Genomic DNA, 9,143 nt, shown 5'->3' with positions numbered 1-9,143 from the left:
TTTCCAATTTTTTCTTCAGGCTAGACTCAGATTCTTTCAGCCTATTGATTTTACCTTCGCTGGTGCCTTCTCTTGGATTGTCTCCAATTCTTTGATCTTGGCCAGGGCAGCCGCTAATTGTTGTTCTGCGGTAAGTTCCACCATTTTTGTTTGAATATTAAATGAAAAATAATAAGGGGAATTTTATTGGTTGAAGAACTAGATGCCCCACGGTGGGCGCCAATTGTTTTAGCAGGATTTTCCTGAAAGGATCCGGCTTAATTATAGAGTAGTTAGGGTATCTAGTTCTATAAGTTTGGTATGTTGTAAATGAATAAAAAGGAAAGACTAGGAGAAAAGAATAGTGTTTATATTATTTTGATAAGTGAATCTGATTTTGTTTAAGTAAGTGAATGCTAATAAAATGACGAGAAGATAAGTAATAGACTAATTTCACACTAATGAATAATCAATGCCTTTGCCAATGCTAGAGTTACAGTATTTATAGCCATAAAAATGAACGTTGTCGGTCTTCAACGTCCTTCTCTTTTGTCGGGTATTCTAGGATTAATAGGGCATATTCCCTATCAATCCGGTTGACTCGTTCTTATTTGATTGATCCTCTTCCTTTGCACGTCTAGGTTCATGGGCAATATGGTTTTACAAGTAGACTTAGTCTTCCTTGAAGATAGGACACGGATATATATCTTTATATAACCGTTTTGCTTCTTCTTCAGCTTAATTTAGCCTGCTTTAATACTCTGCCAGGCTATTCTGTGCTTACCACCAGGCTTCTCTTCCAGTATAAGGCAAGCTGATTGCAATAATAGCTAGAATTGTCCGGTCTTCGTCTTCTTTAGTCAACCTTGTAAAGTCAGGCCAGGTTATGGTCAGGCCAGGCTAATCTGGGCCTAACACTCGACATTATGTTAAATTTGTATGTTTATATGTTGTAGTTTGTTCATATGTATGTTAAAGTTTGAATCTTTACTTGTTTCATATGTTTGTTGTTGAATGAGTTTGAATGAGAAACCATCTCATGATTGGTTAAAGAAATTTCCAATCTTTTGGGTTACATGAATGTTTACATGGATGGATTAGTGAGTAAACCATCTTATTCATGCATAATATTTGTGTTTAATCATGTCATGAAATTGTTAGTTTGGAAATATTTTATTTGAGAAAAAATTGAGTATAATTAGTTGTTTAAAGTATGTAAACTTTTGATTTTAGAACAATTGGGTAAGTTGGTTGCTTGAATATGTAAACTATTGATTTCCGTCCTAAGTATACATGTGAAATTTCTTGTTAATTACATATTCTTATTCAATTGGGTAAAGTTTCTATGAGAAAAATGGGTCTTGTTTACGAGGGGTGAAATTTCACCAGGTGGGTGAAAATTTCACTAGATGGAAAAAATTGATTTTTGGTAAAGATTCACGAAGGGTGAAATGGCGGATGAAATTTCCTACGCAGTCGTATTTTACTAAATGGCTATAACTCCATCACTTCTTGTGCATTTCGGACGTATGACCTACCGTTAGAACCATAAGAGGATAAGTTATCATCTCCAATTGGTTTCACTTCATTCTTATGTATAGAACTCAAGTTATGACCGTTTTAAGTTGACCTTTGTTGTAGTCGAGTACTAAACTTGTTGTTATAAATTGGGTTTTATGTTTCTTGTTGGGTATGCATCTTAACCTTGGTTCTAATGCTTGTGTATGGTGTGGTGACAACTTTTTTTATCATTGAATCCCCTGATGGTTTTCTTCACTTGTCACTTCTATTAATCATCTATTTATTTATGCATCCTTCCCATGATTGGTAAGTTGTAAATTTAGGACTTGTTTACGTTATGACCATGCAAATTATTGTTGCTCTTATTTGTGACTCGAGTGTGACATTTTACAAAGTTTGACGACTTGACATTCCTTATTTACCCCTTTCATACATTTAGTTATAGTTATGTGTGCCATGTTTTCGGATTGGGTTATCCTTTCGCCTTTCTTCGGACCTTTGGTTACGGTTATGTGTGCCATATTTCCGATTAAAGGTTACTCGACCTTTGGTTACGGCTATGTGTGCCATGTTTCGAGTCTTGGAGGCGATTGGTATATCGCTTGTCGAATCGGGTGACGTCCATCCCGAGAGTCTGAATCCAGGTTTAGACTAGGGTCGTATTATTATCGTCGTCCTACCAGTAGGTTGGAGTCTAGGTTGTTGTCTTTTGAGTCCATGCTTAGTATATGTCTTACACTTTGAGTCAAGTCAATATGATATTGGGTGACCTAGTTGTTCTACCTTCTTGAATGCATACTTACTCTTAATTTATCATGTTTATCTCACTATGATTATCACTTATATTCCCTTGTTCATTATTATACAAATTAAGGTGTGTTGTGTCTTGGACATGCTTTAAAGGTAGCCTCTGAGCCGGATACTTATGTGTTGTGTCTTGGACATGCTTTAAAGGTAGCCTCTGAGCCGGATACTTATGTTGTGTCATATAGGTCTAATTATTATTCACTCTAGCCTTCTTGTATCATACCATTCATATGGCCATGCGTGTTTATAGTTGTATTATCATTTATGACGGTTTGGTCGGATTGTCTCATATCTATGTATCATATGCCTTATCTATGGTTGACTACACATGTTTTGAATGTAATTCTTATGTCTCAGTGCTTACATCAAATGGTTATATTTATTATGTTCTAAGATGTTCCTGCTTATTTGTGTTTTGACATATTGTGGATGGGAGAACCTTGAGTTACTCCCCACTGACTGTGCCGTTCAGGTTTACATGAATGACAGGTATTAGTTGGTGCATTTATGGGGTGAAGACATGTTTGAGCTAGCGAGTACCTTGACCGTTGGATTTTTGTCTATCGTTACACTTAGATTCACCTCTTAGACTTGTTATTCGTGGGATATCTTTTCCCCCTTTATTTTGCTAGACTTGGTTTGTAATAACCTAAGTTGCTTATCATTGCTCTCGTTTCATTTTGTTAGTGACTCCCGCATGTTAGACTTTAACTAATAATAAGAAGTTTTTCAAAATTTCATAATTTCCGCATAAATGTATTAGCTATATTTTCTGCTTTATCGTGGGGTGTCACACCTGAAAGTGGCATTTGAAATTCTGGAAAAGTACAACATGAAGCTCAACCCTTTGAAATGCCACTTTGGAGTTTCTTCATGGAAGTTCCTAGGCTGCATGGCGATAAAAGGGGGATAAAGGCTTGTCTTGAACAGATTAAAGCTATACTGTAATTACAGTCGCCCAAGGCTGTCAATGACATTTAGAAATTGACAGGTAGGGCTGTCGCCCTGAACAGATTCATATCCAGATCTTCTGAAAGGTGTAAAGCATTTTACAACCTACTCAGGAATAACAAACAGTTCCACTGGACACCTGAGCATGAAGAAGCCTTCCAGGATCTAAAGTTATATCTCTCGTCTCCACCTTTACTGGCCAAGCCATAAAAGGGAGAACCCCTGTCAATGTACCTCTTTGTTACTGACACCGCGATAAGTGTAGTCTTGGTAAAAGAGAAAGAAGGTCAACAACATCATGTCTACTATGTAAGTAAAAGTATACTAGATGCTGAAATGAGGTATGGGTTACTTGAAAAACTAGTTTTTCAAGTCTGGCGATGCTCGGGCTTCACCATCTAATACCATCTTTTTTCGGTAGAATAATAATTAATTCAAAGATACTCCATCGTTTAAAATTAATTTTAATTGATCATAAAATACTGAAATAAACTTTTGAACAATGAACAACGATTCAATATACAACACTATATATGAACTTGGTGGTGATCTTTTCAGCACAATCCTTGGACCTTGGCCTTTTAGTTCCCCAATATATCAAAGTCCAATATGAAGTTCCTGTAGCAAAGGGAAAAAAAATTGACATTTTCCTCACTTGTACATATCTTCCGCACTCATTTAGACAAATAAACGAGACATTATATACAACTAAAAACAATAGCATAACTTGCACATGCACACTCCCATTCATACAAATTACGAGGTATTAAGAGTTATATCTCTGAGCTACTCCTTCCGTCTCGGTCATTTGTTTACATATTCTATTTATATGTGTCTTACTCATTTCATACAAATTATGAGGTATTAAGAGTTATAACTATGAGTTACTCCCTCCGTTTCGGTCATTTATTTACATATTTATTTATAGGTGTTTCATTCATTTATTTATATTCTATATTGAAAATATTTTCAAGGGTAGTTTAATCATTCACTTAGCCCATTGTTCACTTGTCAAAATATAGTACCAAAGGTAAACAAATGACCGTGAGTATTAAATTAGTAGGAATTAAAATCTCAAATTTGTTTCTAATACTCGTAATCATGAAAGTCAGGCTCTTCAATTTCCATTACTCTCAAAGGTCTAAAAATAAAACCATGCATGGTACGCAAACAAAGGCTAATTCTTTATGCCGCTATGGTAGAAATTCTCATATGTATTCGGAGGAAAATAAGAGGTTTACAAATACCAAATAACCAATACTCCCTAATAGTTTTCTGTACAAGAAGCTTACTCCAACTTCATAAATTTGCTTAGAACAAACTCATTCAGAGTAAAACTCATAGAGGGTGAAGAATTATGGTTTCATATATTCATATGGTTTGTAGTTGATCTTAATTTTGAAGAATTATGGTTTCATATATTCATAGGGTGAAGAATTATGGTTTCATATATTCATATGGTTTGTAGTTGCTCTTAATTTTGATTTTTTTAAATATGTACGCAAACTACTGAAACAGAGGGTGAAGAATTATGGTTTCATATATTCATATGGTTTGTAGTTGATCTTTATTAAAATAAAATAAAATAAAATAAAAAAGAAAGAGGAAAAAAAAAGGGACAACTGCATACATGTTGCATGAAACCAAAACGTAAAAAAGTGAAAATAAATCTATCTATATTAATAAAGGAAGCTTTTTCCGAGCGATTATAGAGAGTCCACCTTTTCCGAATTACTCCTATATAAAATAAATAAATAAAGATAGAATTGAATATTATATATGAACTTGATCAGTAGTAGAGATTTTCTAAGCATATAAGTTTATTTGATAAACAATTACTCAAACGTATAAGAGTCCTAACTTAATTCTAAATTCTAATGATGGTATGGAGCACTATAAAAACAGCTAATCCATAATTCGTTAGTCATATTGATTTCTTTTGTAATACTCCTATTTATTATCATTAAATTACTATTATTATTGCACTCTTTTTGAATTGTAGTTTTTATGTTTACAATGTGTTCATAGTAAATAGTAATAAAGGTGTTTGTTCTGATCTAATTGCGGTTTTTTTTTCTCCTTACAGAGCAATGTCAAATATTATCGGATGATGTATATGAGGTGTCGGCTGCGACTCGGGCACGTTGTTGTTGAAAAACTATCATCTATTCATCCACAATATTTTTTTTATTCAAGTTTATACAAAAATTACATAGCATTAGAAGGACTTTGTATTCGAAGAAAAGAATGGATTTTAGGTTATCCATGATATCTTAATGTTAATACTAATTTAGCTCGGGATCATATATAAGTAATATAAATATTCATTTATACTTCGTATGTTGCAGGAGAAACCACCAAATGGCCAATACATGCATGCATTAGAATGATAATGGTGATTCCAACTTGCTACGAGTCGGAGTACTTAGCGTCTATAAACTTTCGGTTTTAGTTGCTAAATTAGGTATGAATTCGTCGTAAGTTTACTACCATGCTAAGATATATTTGTATGTATCGAATATTGAGTGTTGTAAAGATATTATTTCTCATTTATAAAATAATTCTTCAAATAAAAGCGATTTGAAAATTCGTAGGAATCTACTTTATTTTTCCTTCTTCCTCTAAATTCTTAAGAACTGTGGTTTATGTTCTCAAATTTATTTATTTTAAGAACTATCTATACATACACAAATTATACATGACGGACCTTAGGTGTAATCAGTAATCATATTACAAATATAGGCAATTTTCATTAATTGTTTTTAAAATTTAATATTATCACTATTTTAACTTCATAGTTAGAATACTAAGCTCAACCTTTTATGAACTCTTTAAAGAAAAATATTTTCTAATAATAATACGGAGTAATAACAATGACATAAGAATTTAAGTTTCTTTTCACGTGTGACATAATTATACAAAGAGATGACTTTATAGTAAATTTTGTGATAATGTTAATTTGTAGAGAAGCTACTTTATATGTTTTAGTTGAGGGTAACTTATGACTGATCAGTTTAAATAGCATTCGGATACAAACTGTCGTAAAAGTTGGTATAGAAACACAAGACCATTTATAATTCTATAGTTACCGGCTTACCATGATAGGATTCTTAGGGGTCGTTTGGTTGCCCACTAAATTACACAGGAACTTTAATTCATGTGAATTGCAAAATGGGTAGGTTGTTTGGTTACCCCAATTCACATGAATTGGAACTTCCCATGAATTCCAATTCCTCCATAATGGAGGAAGTTGCTTACCTAGATCCCCCTAGGTAAGTGGGAATGCCTACATGAATTACAATGCCTACATGTAACCAAACAACATTTTCTAATTCACATGAATTCTAAAATCATGTGATATGACACTTTCCTAGGCATTGTAAGTTCCCGTATGTAACCAAACGACTCCTTATATTGTTTGTGTTGGCCGGGTAAATATGATTCAGTAAGATGATGCGGAGTCTTACATCGAGTAGTAAATTGGTATTCGAATAGGAAACCAAAAAACTCGCGGAAATCTTTATCATACTAATGAGATACGGAGTATATCATAGCCTTACCGAATATTACGATAATGCTTTGTTTTACCACGCCCTCATATGTCCGTATAATAGTAGCTATTACTATAAGAGAATACGTGAGTTTCCCTTGAACAACTTATAACCTTATATTATGACTAATCAAGACCCAACCATCTACATACGATTATTTGAGTTACCCATTTCATTTCAATCATTTGTTTGTCTTTAATAAAAATACCCCTAAAAAAGAATAAGTTGACAATCTTGACATATATGGAGTACTATTTTGTACAATATTTCATACAAATTACCATCCCTTATGTGAATTAATTTTACAATGCTATCATGTTTTCTGTTATGTTGTCATACCTAATAGATTAGTTTATTAAAAGCGATAGAGAGAAGGGCACAACCGATATGTACACACTTAGAGATAAATAAACTCAATTTGGACTTAGGAGTAATTAGAAGTGAACTATTCTATTTAATATGTGTCACGCACTATTCTAAGTACAAAAATGCTTAGCTTGCTTGAGTAGGATATAAGTTTCTTAATTAAGTTTGAAAAACACAATAATTACCTTCATATAAATTAATTTGTCTATATTTTCTCTGCATATCATAAGTAAATTTTGTAAAGTTAATTATGAAGAAAGTATATAATTATAAAATATACAAACCGGATGTCAGTTTCTTTACGAGTAGAACGACAACACGAAGTAGCACAATTTTGGATCACACTTTGACATCTTTCAATTACTACATTATACATGATTGAACACTATAAATAAGAATGTGGATCTAAGCCTGTTTTAGTTTAGCTTATGTCATCCAATTTAGTCACTTGCAGTCAAAGTTAGATTTAAATTAGTTGCAAAATTTTAGTAGTTAAGCCCTGTTCTTTTGGATTTAAAGTTACTCTTTTTAAGTCCAGTTCAGCTATTACAAGTTCAGTTGAGAAAAATTAAGCTCCTATATTAACCATTATTAAGTGTCTATTATAAGTTTGGTTCAACTCATATAAGTTCAGTTGCAAAAAAAATTCTATAAGTTAAGCTCATATAAGTTCGGTTTAGCTCATATAAGTTCAATTCAGAAAAGTTAAGTTTCTATAAGTTCAGTTCAGATTCTATATGTCCAGTTCAGCAAAATTAAGTGCAAAAGAAGAGGACCTTAAAGCTTTATTACATCATAACCATAGGATATTAAAGATTGGCCCGGGCATCGCCCGGGCATTAAATCTAGTAAATAAATAAAGTAAGATGAAGAATAAGTAGTATTCGGCAAGCTTACCTTAGTTACCAACAACTTGCACAGTAACTAAAATCTGAAACATAAAATTAAATAGACCTCATCAGGTAATTTAATGAAAAAATTTCAGTGACAGAAAATAAACATGAAACAAGTGAAAGCAAATAAATAGACAGAGATCAACTTATGCATCAGATTCTAATTTTTTCAGAGACAAAGAATAAGTAGAATTTGACATATAGTTATGCGCATGAAAAAGTAACTAATAATACAACTCATTAAGCATTATATATGAAGCAACATATACAAATAAAATGGTAAGCAGAGCAAAAACCTGTAATCCACTTTCAGGAAACGAAATTCAGTTTTCGTAGATGAAAGTCCAACCTAACGGAGAGATCATCAACTTCTGAATGAACTGATCGGAAAAGAAAGAGTTTGTGAAAAAGCTTCTCAACATTAGATACTTGCTGAATCCATCTATCAATTTCGGCAGCCTGGAATTAATGAATGGGAGGGTTAAGATTTTAAACAGTTCCAACTTCAATTCCTATTCAAAGAAGAGCGTACCTATGTATCATCACCATCGGGTTTATGGGAAATTGGGAATATAAGATACCTGCTGCATAGTACTCCCATACTTTTTATCCTGCAAACCAATATCCCTGATTCACATATATAAAGTAGTTAAATGAACCATCAATCAGGTAAAATTATCGCTCTTTTATGGTAGTAAGGAACAACTAAATTTAATTGAAAGCGTCTTTGATGGAAATCATCAAACAAATGATGTGCATCAAAAGAAGACACTATTGTACAACAAAACACAAAATATCGTCTCAAAAGCAACAATAAGTAACGCTTAACATTAGATGGCAACAACGTTTGAGTTTGACAACCAAATCAAAAACAGAGCACAACAATTGAGAATAAGCATGTTAAACTTTGACGGCCTTAATTCTAAAGTTATAAAACATTTAAAAAGAAAGCTTCAACATGCATATTAGGTACAGAGTAATATACAAGGTCGTAATACAGATGATAAATAATTTCACTAAAAATACAATAAGCTTTGATGTTAACTTACCAGATGATATGACAATCGTTTTCTTG

General features: G+C 32.8%; 1 long non-coding RNA gene across 1 annotated transcript; it reads right to left on the bottom strand.

The window, feature by feature from the left end:
• Positions 1–3,779: 3,779 nt before the first annotated feature.
• Positions 3,780–8,674, bottom strand: LOC141633345 (uncharacterized). Its single transcript, XR_012538125.1, has 4 exons — positions 8,601–8,674; positions 8,365–8,527; positions 8,073–8,106; positions 3,780–3,876 (listed from the first exon to the last, which is right to left on the bottom strand). It is a non-coding gene; the product is annotated as an uncharacterized LOC141633345 (long non-coding RNA).
• Between the last annotated feature and the right edge of the window lie 469 nt (positions 8,675–9,143).

The sequence above is a fragment of the Silene latifolia genome, chromosome Y (genome assembly GCF_048544455.1).
Source record: "Silene latifolia isolate original U9 population chromosome Y, ASM4854445v1, whole genome shotgun sequence".
Taxonomy (NCBI): domain Eukaryota; kingdom Viridiplantae; phylum Streptophyta; class Magnoliopsida; order Caryophyllales; family Caryophyllaceae; genus Silene; species Silene latifolia.
This window is presented reverse-complemented; position numbering and strand designations above follow the sequence as displayed.